Source organism: Chinchilla lanigera, unplaced genomic scaffold (genome assembly GCF_000276665.1).
Source record: "Chinchilla lanigera isolate Chin_1 unplaced genomic scaffold, ChiLan1.0 scaffold00099, whole genome shotgun sequence".
NCBI lineage: Eukaryota > Metazoa > Chordata > Mammalia > Rodentia > Chinchillidae > Chinchilla > Chinchilla lanigera.
The window spans coordinates 1,601,842-1,615,748 of record NW_004955500.1 but is presented as its reverse complement, the minus strand read 5'-3'; the positions used below and the strand labels follow the sequence as shown (position 1 = coordinate 1,615,748).

Below are 13,907 nucleotides of genomic sequence, written 5' to 3'. Positions count from 1 at the left end.
GGTGATCCTCCTGCCTCAGCCTCCTGAATGCTGGGATTACAGTGTAAGCCACCACACCTGGCTCTTCTTTTTTTCTTGTACCTTCCTTCTGGTCGTGTGTTTCTAGTCCAGCATGTAAGAAGCTGGACTTGTGAGTGCTCAGACTTGCTGCTTCCTGCATGGTGGCGCTTCCCAGGCAGCCCCAGGTGCTGAGGAATTGGGGAAGCTGTCTCCACAGTCGTGACTCTGCTTTCCTCTCTAAGTCTGGTTGGCTGTGGGCTTTACACCCTCCTCACTGTGGATGCAGCGCTCAATCAACTGTTTTTTTGTCTTTTGGAGGTATGGTTTCACTATGCAGGTCAGGCTGCCCTTAAACTCACCTTGTAGCCCAGGCTGGCCTCAAACTCACAGCCATTCTCCTGCCTCAGCCTCCCAAATGCTGGGCTTATAGGCATATGCCGCCATGCCCAGGCTTTTTTTTTTTTTGGTACCAGGAATCAAATCAGGACCTTGTGTTTGCCGAGCACGGCACTGTGCTGCTGAGCTATATCCCCAGCCCAACCACGCCCCGCCTTGACACTTGAAGGAGATGAAGTTGGCGCGGACTATTCGGATCGTAAACGCACTGGGGACACAGCACTGCGAGAAGCAGTTATGTTAGTCGTTAGGGAGCAAGCACATCTTTTCTTGTTCATCTTTTGTCTCTCTGAGGCCCAAAGTACCCTCACTAATCATTGCTAGCTTTCCATCCAAACGGTTCTGATTCCTTCATTTTCCTCACTGCATCAACATTTCTTCCTTTACCAAAACAATCTTCTGTGTTATATACATCTGAACAAAGTAATTCTAGCTAGCATGAATTGAAATAACCTGGCCATAGTAGATAAAGGTTTTTTCTTAAGATAATGCACAATAAAAGTGTTATATGTTCATTGAAGATTGTAAAGACGTGTAACAGAGAAAATAAGAATGCCCATCATCTTTTTACCAGAAGTAGCTGCTTCTAAAATAATTTTGTGGCTTTTATTTTTATGCATGCATATTAGAATTTAAAACTGGACCTCGAGTATCTATCATTGAAAGACCGGAAGAAAGGAGACCATTTTTATTTTATTTTATTTTATTTCATTTTTTGTTTGAGTCTGCTATCCTGTGCAGATCCAGGGACCTGCACATGCTAGGCAAACGCTATCTCTGAGCTACACCTCTAGCTAAGGGGGAATGTTTAAAGCAAGCACCTTCTATGACTTCACATAACTACTCTACCTCGCTTTGGTCCTCTCTGTTGAGTTTTACAGATACTTGTAGGGAATGCTCTCTCAAAACAAATAGTCAAGAACATTTGGAAAATACTGTATATCATATTCTCTTGGAGTTTATTTATTTATTTATTTATTGAGACAGGGTCTCGCTCTGTAGTTCAGGCTGGCCTTGAACTCACTGTGTAGCCCAGGCTGGTCTGGAACTCACAACGATCCTCCTGCCTCAGCCTCCCAAGTGCTGGGATTATAGCCGTGTGCCACCACGCCTGGCTGTCTCAGAGTTTAATAATTGAAGTTTCTGAGAAGTCCTCCAGAAAAATTTGTTTTGGTGTATTTAATGAACACTTCTCAAACTTATTTGACTGTGAAACTTTTTTCATGTTCTAGTATTGGACACATTGGGACATATGTTCTGTAAACCCTTGCTAACCGGATGTGATCCACCCAACAGTGCATTAACATTTCCTGGGAGCTTAGTAGAAATGTGCATTTGCTAGCCCTACTAAGCATTTACTGAATTAGAACTTGTGTTTTAATAATAGGTTCCTTCGGTCATTTCTATGGTCACTGAAATTTGAGAAACACTGCTATAGTTTTTCAGAATAAGATATTGAGGTGGGCAGGGTTCTGAACTATTTATTCCACTTGAGCTGTATTTTATTTATTTTTTGAGACAGAGTCTCACTATGTAGTCGAGGCTGGCCTTGGACTCACTGTGTAGCCCAGGCTGTCCTCAAACTCGTGGTAATCCTCTCATGTCAGCTTCCTGAGTGCTGGGGTTACAGATGTGCACTGCCAAGCCCAGCTTTTGAGCTGCTTTTTGTAAATGCCTTTCCATCTTTTTGTATGACCTGAACTCAGGCAGGGGTACATTTGTGGATGTGTGTGGTCATGCATGTGCGTGCAGGGATGGCGATGTGGGCGTTTCTCTGTTTCTTTATCTCTGGGACCCCTTTTCTGTGTGACAGACACTTCCTGCTATGATCTTAGTGGGCTGTCAGGTCCCAAACTGCTTCCCCTATTAAACTCTCTCGCTCCCACGTACCATCACATAGTCCCGCAGCCATATTCACTTTGTACAAGGCTATTTTGAACAAGTTGCAGGGAAAAAATGGGTAAAAACAAGGTGAATTTGCCAGTTAAAGTCAACTAAGAAGTTTCTTGGGTTGGGAGAGGCCTGCCCCTCCCTCAGAAGGGCCCAGAGATTGTGAGCTGTGTTGCCAGGCAGCCTCGGGTTTCATGGAAGCGTCTCAGTGGCCGCCAGTCAGAGCACAAGCCTCCGTGCTCGTCCGCTGCACTTCAGCCAAATCATGTGGGATCTTACATATTTTTTTAAGATTGGGAAGCATTGATGGCACACACACTCTGGGACGCTGAGGCAGGAGGATTACTAGTTTGAGCCTAGCTGACACAACTTTGTAACTTAGGCCCTGTCTCAAAATAAGGAGTGAAAAAAGGACTAGAGGTGTGGTTCAGGGTGAAGGTCAATCCCAGTGCTGCAGAAAGACAGGAGGATTACAAATTCTCGTTTTACAAGGTGTTCTGCACAGTGCCTTTGGAAATCACGGCCCTTTTCTGTTGCTCGAGTTCTCCTGAGCCGCGAGGCCGGCTGTGGCTGGTCTGTTTAACTTCGCATTCAGAGGCCGGAGCTGGTCGCGAGCTTAAGGTGACTGCAGCTTGCTTCCTTCAGAGCCCCGTTTCGCTCTGCTCAGTGCCCTTCCTCCTCCGTCTGTCTTAGTTACTTTTGCTCTTTGTGAAGAGCGAGGCTGGTAAAGCTTAGAGCGAGATCATAACTGATGAGGTGCGTGGTGAGCAGTGTAAGTTACACATGGAAGATGCACTGAGTTTGTAATGTCATCACACTGTGTTTTGGTCGAGGTTTAATAATCCTCTGTGTGAGCACGGCAGTCAGGTTACATCAGCGTTCCCTGTGGTCCACTCCCTGTATTGTACACGGCATTTTCAGTCACACTCTCTGGGAATTCGCATTTTAATTGTAATCTTGCCCTCTTGCACTTGGATGGGATTTTACTATGCATTCATCTTTATAGTGTAAGAAAATGCCTGGTTTTACTTTTGTGTCTACATATTTGTTTTTAATTTTATGTGTATTCAGTCTAATAATGTAAAGCAAAAAGGTGAAGAACTTCAAATTGTGAGTTCATTGCACTCGCATAGTGAGATAGAGGAGAGAATGGACTCTGGAGCTCTCTCTGTTCTTTGGATTTCGGTGTTGGTGTTGCCACTTACTGGCTGTGGAACTTAGTGAAAGTTGTATAATTTGGCATCAGTTTTTTTTATTTGTAAAATGGACATTGTAATGACATTTAACTGAGAGTTGTTTCAGTAAGGATTAAATGAGATAATCCTTGTAAAGTACTTAGCACAGTGCCTGGTATATAGTAAGTCCGCAAAAAATGTTAGGTAGAGTAATCAAATTCAGAAGCGCTGACTGTTAGGGAAAAGGAAGAGAAACAGTAGGAGCTCACAGGACAGGTTTCCTGCAGAAGAAGCCTAGAGGGAGCAGTCTGGTGCTGAGGGCAGACCAGCTGCTCTTGTGCAGGCTGTGGGGTCTTTTGTATCGTCGTGGGGAGGGGGTGTTCAGGGAGAGGGGCGGTGGCTCCCTGCCAAGAACAAGGCTTGCACAGCGCTGCGGTCGGTGGTGCTGCCCAAGGACCAGGCTTGGGAAAGCAGGGGGAGCAGTGCGCCTGCCCGCCAGGGCCGTCGTGCTGAGCCCCCCGGTGCAGCTGTGCTGGGGGGGCGGGTTAGAGGGGTCTCAGAGCAGGATGGCGGTGGCTGGAGCTCTTCAGTGACGTAACAGTAAATGTCCTTATGGGGAAAACAGTCCCTGTTGTGAAAGATTTGGGTTCTAGGGGCATAACTGGCAAAACCAGAACAGGGGAGATTTCTCATAAAAGTAGCATTTTCCCAGCTTGCTTCAAGGATACTTGTATCGGAACCCCCCCTTGCCTCCTTCTCCCCTTCCTGTGTTGTGTACACACAGCGGGTGTGAGTACCTGTGTATTTCTTAGTGTGCTGGTGTGGACAGTCACGTAAATCTTTGGGCCATAGCAGTAAGTCTAACCTCTAGAAGGTACCCTGGCCGTATAATGGTGGTACGCATATGTAGACTTAAGAATTGAGCAATTAAAGGTAGTTTTTTTTTTCTTTTACCGTTTGCTGTGGTGAGGGTGTCTCTTTAAGGTGGGGATTGTCAGAGCATTCTTACTGTATTTTTCAGGTCACTGTGCCCTCTTCTGTATTATTCCGACTCTTCCGTGCTTCTTCGTCCTTCAGAATTTCTTTCTTGCTCTTCATGATTCCAGAGGCATTCTTTCTCCCAAGAAGTGTTCAGTCATCCCCAGGCCAGAATAAATCCCCTTCCAGTTAATCTTAAAACATTCTATGCAAAAAGAGATGACTACATTTACACAGTGACTCAAAAGTACGTTGGCTTTGCTTCCCCCGCTCCCTGGCGCAGTATCTTCCCGAGCAGGACGTCAGTCTGGGAATCACATCTCAGTTCAAATCCTCACCTTGCCCAAGTGGTTTTTTGGTGATGATAAAATGTAGTGAGTGATGCAGTGTATTTAACATCACTCTTAGGTGATGATGATTATAATAACCTTAATCAAATATTAATAAAAATTTTCAGTACTTGTCACTGTTATATAGGTACTGATAATGCTTAGTGGAATTGCAAAAGCCTTTATCATTTATCAGATTTTGCTATTGCTCTTAATTGTTTTCCACTTCTTGTTTCTGTGGAACACTTATTTCATAATTCTGCAGATGGGATATATTTAATTTTGCCCATTTTACTGTATAAAAGAACTTACACCAACCTACGATTCCTGTGTGTTAACTTCTTCAGCCATTTTTTTTTTTTCAGCCATTTTTAGTATGAATGCAGTGCATGATTGGAACCACGGCCAAGAGATTTTTGTTCTGTCCTATGCCATACTTATTTGTTGAATAGTAACTGTGCAAGCAGAGAGACTGTTTAGTAGCAGCTTTTGCAGTGGTCTAGGCAAGAGACAGTAGTAGCCTGAACGAGGGTGATGGCAAGGGGACAGGAAGATGAATGGATTTATTTGTCTGTCTTTTTGAGGCAAGGTCTTGCTGTATAATGCAGGCTGGCCTTGAACTCACTGTGTAGCCCAGGTGATCCTCCTGCCTCAGCCTCCCAAGTGCTGGCATTATAGATGTGTGCCACCATACCAAGCCAGTGGATTTTAGATTCTGTTTGGGTGAAAAGTTATGGGATTTGATAGCTGATGGATAGGGTTGTGCAAAATTGAATTGTATAGCAGGAAGAATTGGGAATGAATGCAAAATTCTGGCTTAAACAGCTGGGTGAATGGTGCTGCTTCTCACTAAGATAGGTCTGGAGAAAGGCTTGTGGTTTGTTACAATTTTGGGTAAATCTTAGGAGAAAAGGGCTATAAATGCTGTTTGTATTTGATAGTTATCACCATATATGAATGAGTTGAAGCCAAGGGAGTAGTAGGTGAGAGAGATCAGGCAGAGAATAGACTCCATAGAGTGAGAAAAGAGATGGACCTTTGAGAGATACCACTTTTTTTTTTTTTTTTTTTTTTACAGTGGTAGAAGATGAGTGTCTCACAAAAAAGAGAAAGAAATATAAGAGAGGAAAATCATTGTGGAGTAAGAAACACAGGACATTGTACTGCTACAGAGGAAAGAGCATGTTTTCAAAAGGGAAGGGGTGTATTTCATCATAAAAATGCACTTTTCTTTCATCAGACATAATCTTAACTTTTCTGTCAGATTCCATGTAATATTTGTTTTAATATTTGTTTAAGATTTATATTTTAAATTGTAACAAGACAATAATTCTGCAGAGTACTTGCCCTAAGCTTTCCATGATAATTCTAATAGTTCTGAATTATATTTATAGGTCAAGTAAAGGAAGTTAATACTGGTAGGTAGGAAGACGGGTAAAATTATGTTAGTATCTTTGTTGGCCAAGGAAGAGTGGTATGACTATTTAGTAATTTCTTATATGAAGCCTATTCTTCTAAAGGTGGTTCCTTCTAAAGGTGGTACAGAATATAATGAAATTAATTTTTTAAAAAGCCCAAAATCTTGATGGCAGGAATTTTTATTTTTTATTTTATTTTATCTTTTTGTCTTTTTGAGACAAGTTCTCACTATGCAGTTTAGGCTGGCCTTGAGCTCACTTTGTAGCCCAGGCTGGTCTCAAACTCACAACGGTCCTCCTGCCTCAGCCTCCCAAGTGCCGGGATTACAGGTGTGCGCCACTGCGCCCGGCCACTGTGTCAGGAAGTTTTAAATTGGCAAGTAAGTGTGCAGAAACTTTGAGAGTGCTTGGAAAATTGCATAGTTAGTTTTAAGGGAGTGGTTTGGTTTGAAGAAACTCTTCTGTCCTCTCTTTCGAGGAGGGGTGAATTAGCTCTTCTCATTGGTCAGCTAACCTAGCAAATGATAGCATGCTGTGTAAACTTGTTGATGTATGAAATGATAGCTGTCTCTTGGGTGCTAAATTTGATATGATTTATGACAGTTTTATCAGCGCCATGGAACAGTTGTTTTGTATATAGGCAGTGTAAGAGAGGGATAGCTAAGACTCAAACTGAAAATCCGTGAGTGGCTTGGGAATTCTGAAAATATCTCAGTCCTTAAATAATTACTGGAATGCTGTTACAGCACAGATATCAGGGTAGGTGATGGAGTTATAAAGGAGAACATGATACATCCTTATCTTCCAGAATTTTAAGCTCCAAACAAAGGTTACAAGTAAAAGAATTGCAGATCACAGTAATGGGAGGAATTATTTGAAATAGGTCGGCAGAGAAGACTTCTCACAAGGGGTGACATTTAACTAAAAACTAAACGAGAAGAAGAAATGTTAAATGAATGAGTTCTAGTTACCAGCAAGTTTAAAGCTTTTTTTGTTTTGTTTTGTTTTTTTGAGGCAGGGTCTCACTATGTAGTCGAGGCTGGTCTTGAACTCGCTATGTAACCCTGACTAGTCTTGAACTTGTGGTGATCCTCATGCCTCATCCTCCAGAGTGCTAGGATTTCAGGTGTGCGCCGCCACACCCAGCGAGGCCTTTTGATAGGCATGAATTTGTTTTACATTGAGCAAAGGCTAATGTGTGGTGAGACAGACAGGTAGGTGAGTGACAGCAGACTACCAGATCCCAATTTAGTGACATTTAGATTTTATTAGACGTAGAATGAGAAATGATTGAATGGGCTTAAGTATGGACGTGCTGGAGAATGGGCAGGCGGGATGTCAGAGTGGAGATGGACTACTCCCCTAGTTAGAGAAAAGAGAATGGGTATGACTGTTTTGAGATTAATTCTAACAGAATAGGTTTGTATGTTACTGCCATTAATATGTGGATTTATGGTTTCATGAAGGTGATTAACAAACACGCATGTTAGCTTTTCATCTCTGGGACACAATACCCGATACTTGGAGGAGGAGAGGTATGCATGTTTTGCACACAGTTTTAGTGGGTTTAGTCCATGATCAGCTGGATCCAAGGCAAAAACAGAGTGGTATAAAGGCTGGGGGAAAAAAGCTGCGCATATGACAGTAGTCAGGAAGCAGAGAGAGAAAAGAGCTCAGTAAAATATTACACACTTCCAGGACACTGAGATAGAGGAAGCTGTAGGCAAAGAACTCAAAAACTAAATACTCAAAATGAGTACAGGGATATAGCTTAGTAGTGCAAGTTCCTGCCTGGCAAGCACAAGGTCCTGAGTTCGATTACTGGTACCATCCCGCAAAAAACCCAGCTCAAAATGTTTGAAAAGATAAAAGAAGAAACATTGAAGCAAATGCATAAGATGTTTAATGACCTCAGAGGATTTAATTAAATAGATGAAAGAATTTTACCAATAAGTTGTTCAACAAGTTTAAAGAAAAACAAATAACACACTGTAATGAATTAAGCAAGATGATACAAGACATGATTGACCACTTCTGCAAAGAATTGGGAAAAATGAAAAGGAGAGCAAGCAGAGCTAGATGATAGGAAAAATGCAATGGGTAGCAAATTTGACCAATGGGAGAGAGGACATTGTTAGAAGTAGATGATAAGGTGGGTGTAGTAGCTCATAAACTGAGTGATACCCTGAAAATGATAGGCTACCATGGAAGTTAGGTCCAAGAACTGTTAATGACTTAAAACCAACCTCAGGATTAATAGGGATAAAAGAAAAACTTAAAACTGCCTCAAAAAAATTTACTCAGAACGTAACAGACAGTTTTCCCAATCTCAGAAAAGAATTTAGTATTCAAGTATAAGAGGCACATAGGGCCCCAGATAACCATAACCAGAAAAGAACCTCTGCATGACACATCGTAATCAAATATCCAGAAATCCAAGAGGAGGGAATACGAAAAGCTGTTAGAGAAAAACTAAGAGCACCCTGTAAAGGCAAGCCCCTTAGATATCGGGGAATTACTCAGCACAGATTTTAAAAGCCAGGAGAGTCAGCAGGGACATTTTTCAAGCCCTAAAAGGAAATGATTGTTAACCTAGACAGTGAGAACAAACCTTTTAGAGCTTTCGGTGATAAAAACAGCCCACTGTGGCATGTATGCCATGGGTGTGCTACCCGGATCTAGACTTTAATATCCTGCAAAAGTAGTCTTTGAGAGTGACAGAGAAGTAAAGACTTTCCACAACAAGGACCACTAAGCATTGCAGAAAATGCTCAGGAGAACCCTAGACAGAGCCAGGGAGGCCACCAGCACTGAAGAGCCCAAACCAAAGTGTACGTCTAGCTGAGAAAGGAGTTACACAAAAGGAAAATAATCAAAGAAATCAACCCTGGAAAAATAATGACAGCATTCAGTAAATGTCTTATAATAATAACTCTCAGTGTCGTTGGTCTCAATTCCCCAGTCAGAAGACACAGATGGGGAAATTGGAGAAGATTACTGAATGCAAGCATGCAATACATGCAACCATGTATTACTTACAAGTTAGGGACCTCATCCAAAAGGAAGTGCACAGACTGGAAGTGAAAGGATGGGAAACCATTCTCCATTTAACCGGAGGCTGAAAGCATGCGGGAGTAGCTATCTTACTTTCAGACTCCAAGCCAGAGCTGGTCAGAAGGGACAAAGATGGCCACTGCATGCTGGTAAAGGGAGCAGTTCAAAAGGAAGAGTTAACAGTTGTAAATAGATGTGCACCGAATGTTGGTGTGCTCCACTTTATGAGACACACTGCTGGACACAGAAGGACAGATAGACACCAGTACAGTCAGCATGGGGGATTTCAGTACCCTACGCTCACAATTAGGAGATCAACCAGACAAATCAACAAAGACCTATCAACCAGAGTTAAGCCGCACTCCTGAACCAGTGGATTAAACAGATACCTACAGAATACTACTGTTATCCAGCAGTAACAGAATACACATTTTCCTCAACAGCATACAGACCTTTTTTCAAAATAGACCACAATTTAGACTGTAAAGCAAGCTTAAGTACAAATAATTGAAATAATGCCCTACTTACTGTCAGATCATAGCAAAATGAAACTGGAAACCAACAGTACAGCCACAGAAACCTGGAAAACACATGGAGATTAAATAATATGTTACTGAGTAGGTCAGTGAATCACGGAAGAACTCAGGGAAGAGAAAAAGTTCCTAGAATCAAATTACAAGCAAAATGAACCAAAATTTATGGCACACAATGAAAGCAGTTCTAATAGGGAAGGTTATAGCTGTAAAATGCACACATAAAAAGAATAAAGTGATCCCAAATAAATAACCTACGATGCTTTTCAAGGTTCTAGAAAGACAAGAATGCTCCAAATCTGAAACTAATGGAAGGAAGGAAATTACAAAGATAAGAATTAGTGAGACTAAAAAACAGTGCAAAGGGTCAGTGAATCAAAGAATTGGTTCTTTGAAAGGATGGGAATGGTCTGGGGATGGATGCAGAAGGAGGGAAGGAGAAGTAGAAAGGGTCAGAACGACGTACGTGTACGTATCGGTTCCCTCATGGATGTATTTACTGTGTATTGCAAATACATCATTAGCAAAAAATTGGGGAAAATTATACATCCAAGGCACACCCACAGCGACTCACCCCTTAATGAGACCCCACCTCTGAACACAAGACCTTTGGGGAGCATTTTGGGAGGGGGACGTTTTAGATCTACGCCATAGCAATACCTGTTGAAGACTGAAAAGTGACATGTCGATACTTACGGCTTAATACTGTTTTGTTTTGCTTTATCATGCTGGAGATTGAATCCAGGATGCGGTGCATGCTGGGCAAGCCCTCTCCCGCAGAGCTACAAACCCAGCCCTGTGTGCACTTTAATTGACAGTGGGGTTGATTAAAGTTGGATGATTAACATGAGTATGGTGAAATGTAATAGAGGAATAGCTATTTAAAAGTTTATTTATTCATTGGAAATAAAGGAATTAACTTTCCTTTCAAAGGAAAGAAATTAAGACAGTCATTTTTCAGTTGTCATGGTAACTATCAGTGTTGAATTGAGTGTGTGTTGATATCATGATAAAAAATTTGTCATTATTCATAAAATCAGCTTTACACAGAAAATATGCACTTTTATTTTAGCAGTGGTCATTAAAAATTGATCTGAAAACTAGTGCAAGGCTTCAGTATCACATCAGTTTTAGTATTATGTTGTTTTTATCATCTTCCGTCATAAAGCTGCAGTCACGGTGTCACATAGAGCTGCAGTTATCTCAGGCTCGAGTGAGGGAAGGTCCAGCCGCAGCTCACTCCTGTGGCTGTCATCAGGCCTCCATGCCCCTGCTCCCAAGTTACAGTGCGCACATGGCTTTGACGTTTCGCCTGGCTTTAGTCTGGCTCTGGGCTTCCTCGTAGGGCTGCCCTGAAAATGGCAGCTTGCTTGCCCCGAAGCAAGATGTGTGAAAGACAGTAAGGTAAAGGGAAACCACTATCTTTTAACTACTTTTGGAACTGACATCCTATTCCTTTCTTTCTTTTTTTCTTTTTTCTTTTTTCTTTTTTCTTTTTTTTTTTTTTGTCTTTTTGAGACAGGGTCTCGCTATACAGTTTAGGCTGGCCTCAAGCTCACAGCCCAGGCTGACCTCGAACTCACAGCCCTGGCTGGCCTTGCACTTGCAACAGGCCTCATGCCTCAGCCTCCCAAGTGCTGGTATTACAGGTGTGCACCATCACGCCCGGCTCATCCTGTTACTTCTGCCAAATTCTTCTCCTGAGAAGTGAGTCACTAAATCTAGCCCACACTCTGAGGTGATTATACAGGGCCGCAATACTGGAAGTAGGATAATTGTGGGCCGTTTTAGAGGCTACTTGCCACACTGTCCAATACTTAACACTTTTTGTTGTTGTAGGATTCTCTCTTGAAGCGAGAAGCTTATGAAGAAAATCCAAAATATACAATAGATAAATAGGGAGTTTCCCTGTTAAAGCAGGTGCTCTAGAGATCTAGATCTCACCTACTTAGAATCTTTTACTTTCTGCTTTTCACAACGGCTTTGATGTCAAGGTCTCAGCCATCAAATACCAGTCAAAGATGTGGATATGTACTATTTTTCTCATAATTTTGTTTTAGAATTTGTCGGCAGTTGCAATTCTCAGATTCTGTAAGAGACATTGGAACATGGGCAAAATAGTTTGCAGCAGTATTTCTGGCAAGCTTTACAATCTGAGGAGCTTCCTGTACCAAGGTAAATCTAATAGAATGGCTTGTTTTATAGTAATAGATACAATTTGTATACTACTGTGATAGTGATTGTGGTTGATTTACTGTCTAGAATACTTCATTACCACCTTCCAGTCATATGTGTTTACTAAAAATCATGAGTGTAAGCCTGGCTGGGTGGGGCACCCCTGTAAGGTGAAGCCGGTGTGGGCAGGGTAGTGATTCGATGCGACGCCGTCTCAACAGTACAATAGGACTGGAAGGGAGACCCAGTACAAGGCCCTGGGCGTAATCTCCAGTACTGTATTTGAAAAGAAGTCACGAGGGTGTGGTGGCGTTGCAGTTCAGTTTTCATGTTAATGGGTTCGTGTGGCTCTTTGCTGCTGTAAACGAGATCCTAATGTCATCAACGTAAATTATTCATTTCTTATCCTACAATATGAAGAACGTAGTTTCAGTGTAATAATAATAATATAAGTAATAAATCTGAGTGAAGTGTAGACTTTAACTAGAGTTCTTTTAACCCGTAGACCACATTGCACTGAAGATGTACAGTTGTTTGAGAATAATGTTATTTCTGGGTGCTTATATTAATAGTTTGATATATGTCTAGATTCTAGACATCATTTCTATTTATTTATTTATTTATTTTTTTGGTTTTTGGTTTTTCTCCGGCACCGGGAACCGAACTCACGACCTTGCGCTTGCCAGGCAGGCGCTTTTGCCGCTGAGCTAAATCCCCAGCCCTAGACATTATTTCTAAATGCCTTACTTACAGCTCTCAACTAATCTTTACAACTTCCCCGTGAAATAAGTTCTGTTGCTACGCTGTTTTATAGATGAATTTAATTTTCTGTTGTGATTTTAGTTTAATTTGGGTAAATAAGGAAATGGTACAGTTTTTGTTTCTGTATGGGTTGGTACAGGAGGTAGTGGAGTAAATTGAGGGAAAGGAAAACTTCGATGAGGAAATGAGATAGGATTCATAGTTTGGTTACCCCGAGGGAAGTTTGTCTAAGGGAGCATGGGACTAAATAGGGATCTAAGGCACAGTAAACCCAGCACATTTTAGTCAGATGTATAAAACAAAAAGCAAAGAATTAATCTTACAATTTCTTTTTCTAACTAATATGCCCTCTAGAGCTTTTCCCCAGTGCATTATAGTGGAAGGGATGGTCTAGATAGAAGAAGTCAGATAGTGCAAGATTCTATACACAAATTCTCTGAGAATGAAAATAGCTGCAGACAGTTTCTGCTAGGTGTAGTTGCCCATGCCTATAATCCTGGCACTCAAGAAGCTGAGGCAGGGGCTGGGGATTTAGCTCAGCAGCAGAAAGCGCCTGCCTGGCAAGCGCAAGGTCGTGAGTTCGGTTCCTGGTACCGGAGAAAAAACAAAAACAAACAAAAAAAAAAGAAGCTGAGGCAGGAGGATTGCTGCAAGTTTGAGGCCAGCCTGGGCTGCATAAGCGAGTTCAAGGCCATCTTGCACTACATAGTGAGACCCTGTCTTAAACGAAGCAAAACAAAAACAAAACAAAATAAACAAAAATATATGTAATAATTTTTGTAAATAATTAATAGGTTAAGTTTATAATTTTTTTATCTTATTTTGTTGAGGTTTAATGCAACTGTATCTGTGTATGTATGTGTATAAATACATATGTATTTATATATACTAATATAGATGAGCTGTCAATAATATCACTTGAATATATGCGGATATATGTATAATGTTACAGTTTATTATACTGTTAACAGAATTCTAAATCCAAGATTTACACAAAGAAGAAAATTTCTGCAGCAATAATACCTGACATAATTTTAAATCTTAATCGAAAATTAAAAATAATGTACCTGAGGGCCGGGGATGTAGCTCAGAGGCACAGCGCCTGCCCAGCAAGTGCAAGGTCCTGAGTTTGATTCCTGGTACCAAAACAAAAAAAAAAAAAAAATGTACCTGAAATCATCAAAACCAATTGCAATG

At 41.4% G+C, this 13,907-nt stretch overlaps 1 protein-coding gene across 2 annotated transcripts in view; it reads left to right on the top strand.

The window, feature by feature from the left end:
* The window catches only part of Yaf2 (YY1 associated factor 2), a 94,452-nt gene that overhangs the window by 10,587 nt on the left and 69,958 nt on the right, over positions 1–13,907 (top strand). Inside the window, exon 1 of one of the 2 annotated variants that reach the window (XR_001231510.1) lies at positions 11,408–11,948. The exons of the other annotated variant lie outside the window; for it this stretch is intronic. The gene's annotated coding sequence lies outside the window, so the exon portion shown is untranslated. Of the gene's footprint in view, positions 1–11,407; positions 11,949–13,907 lie in introns of those variants that run through there. 2 annotated transcript variants of the gene reach the window in all.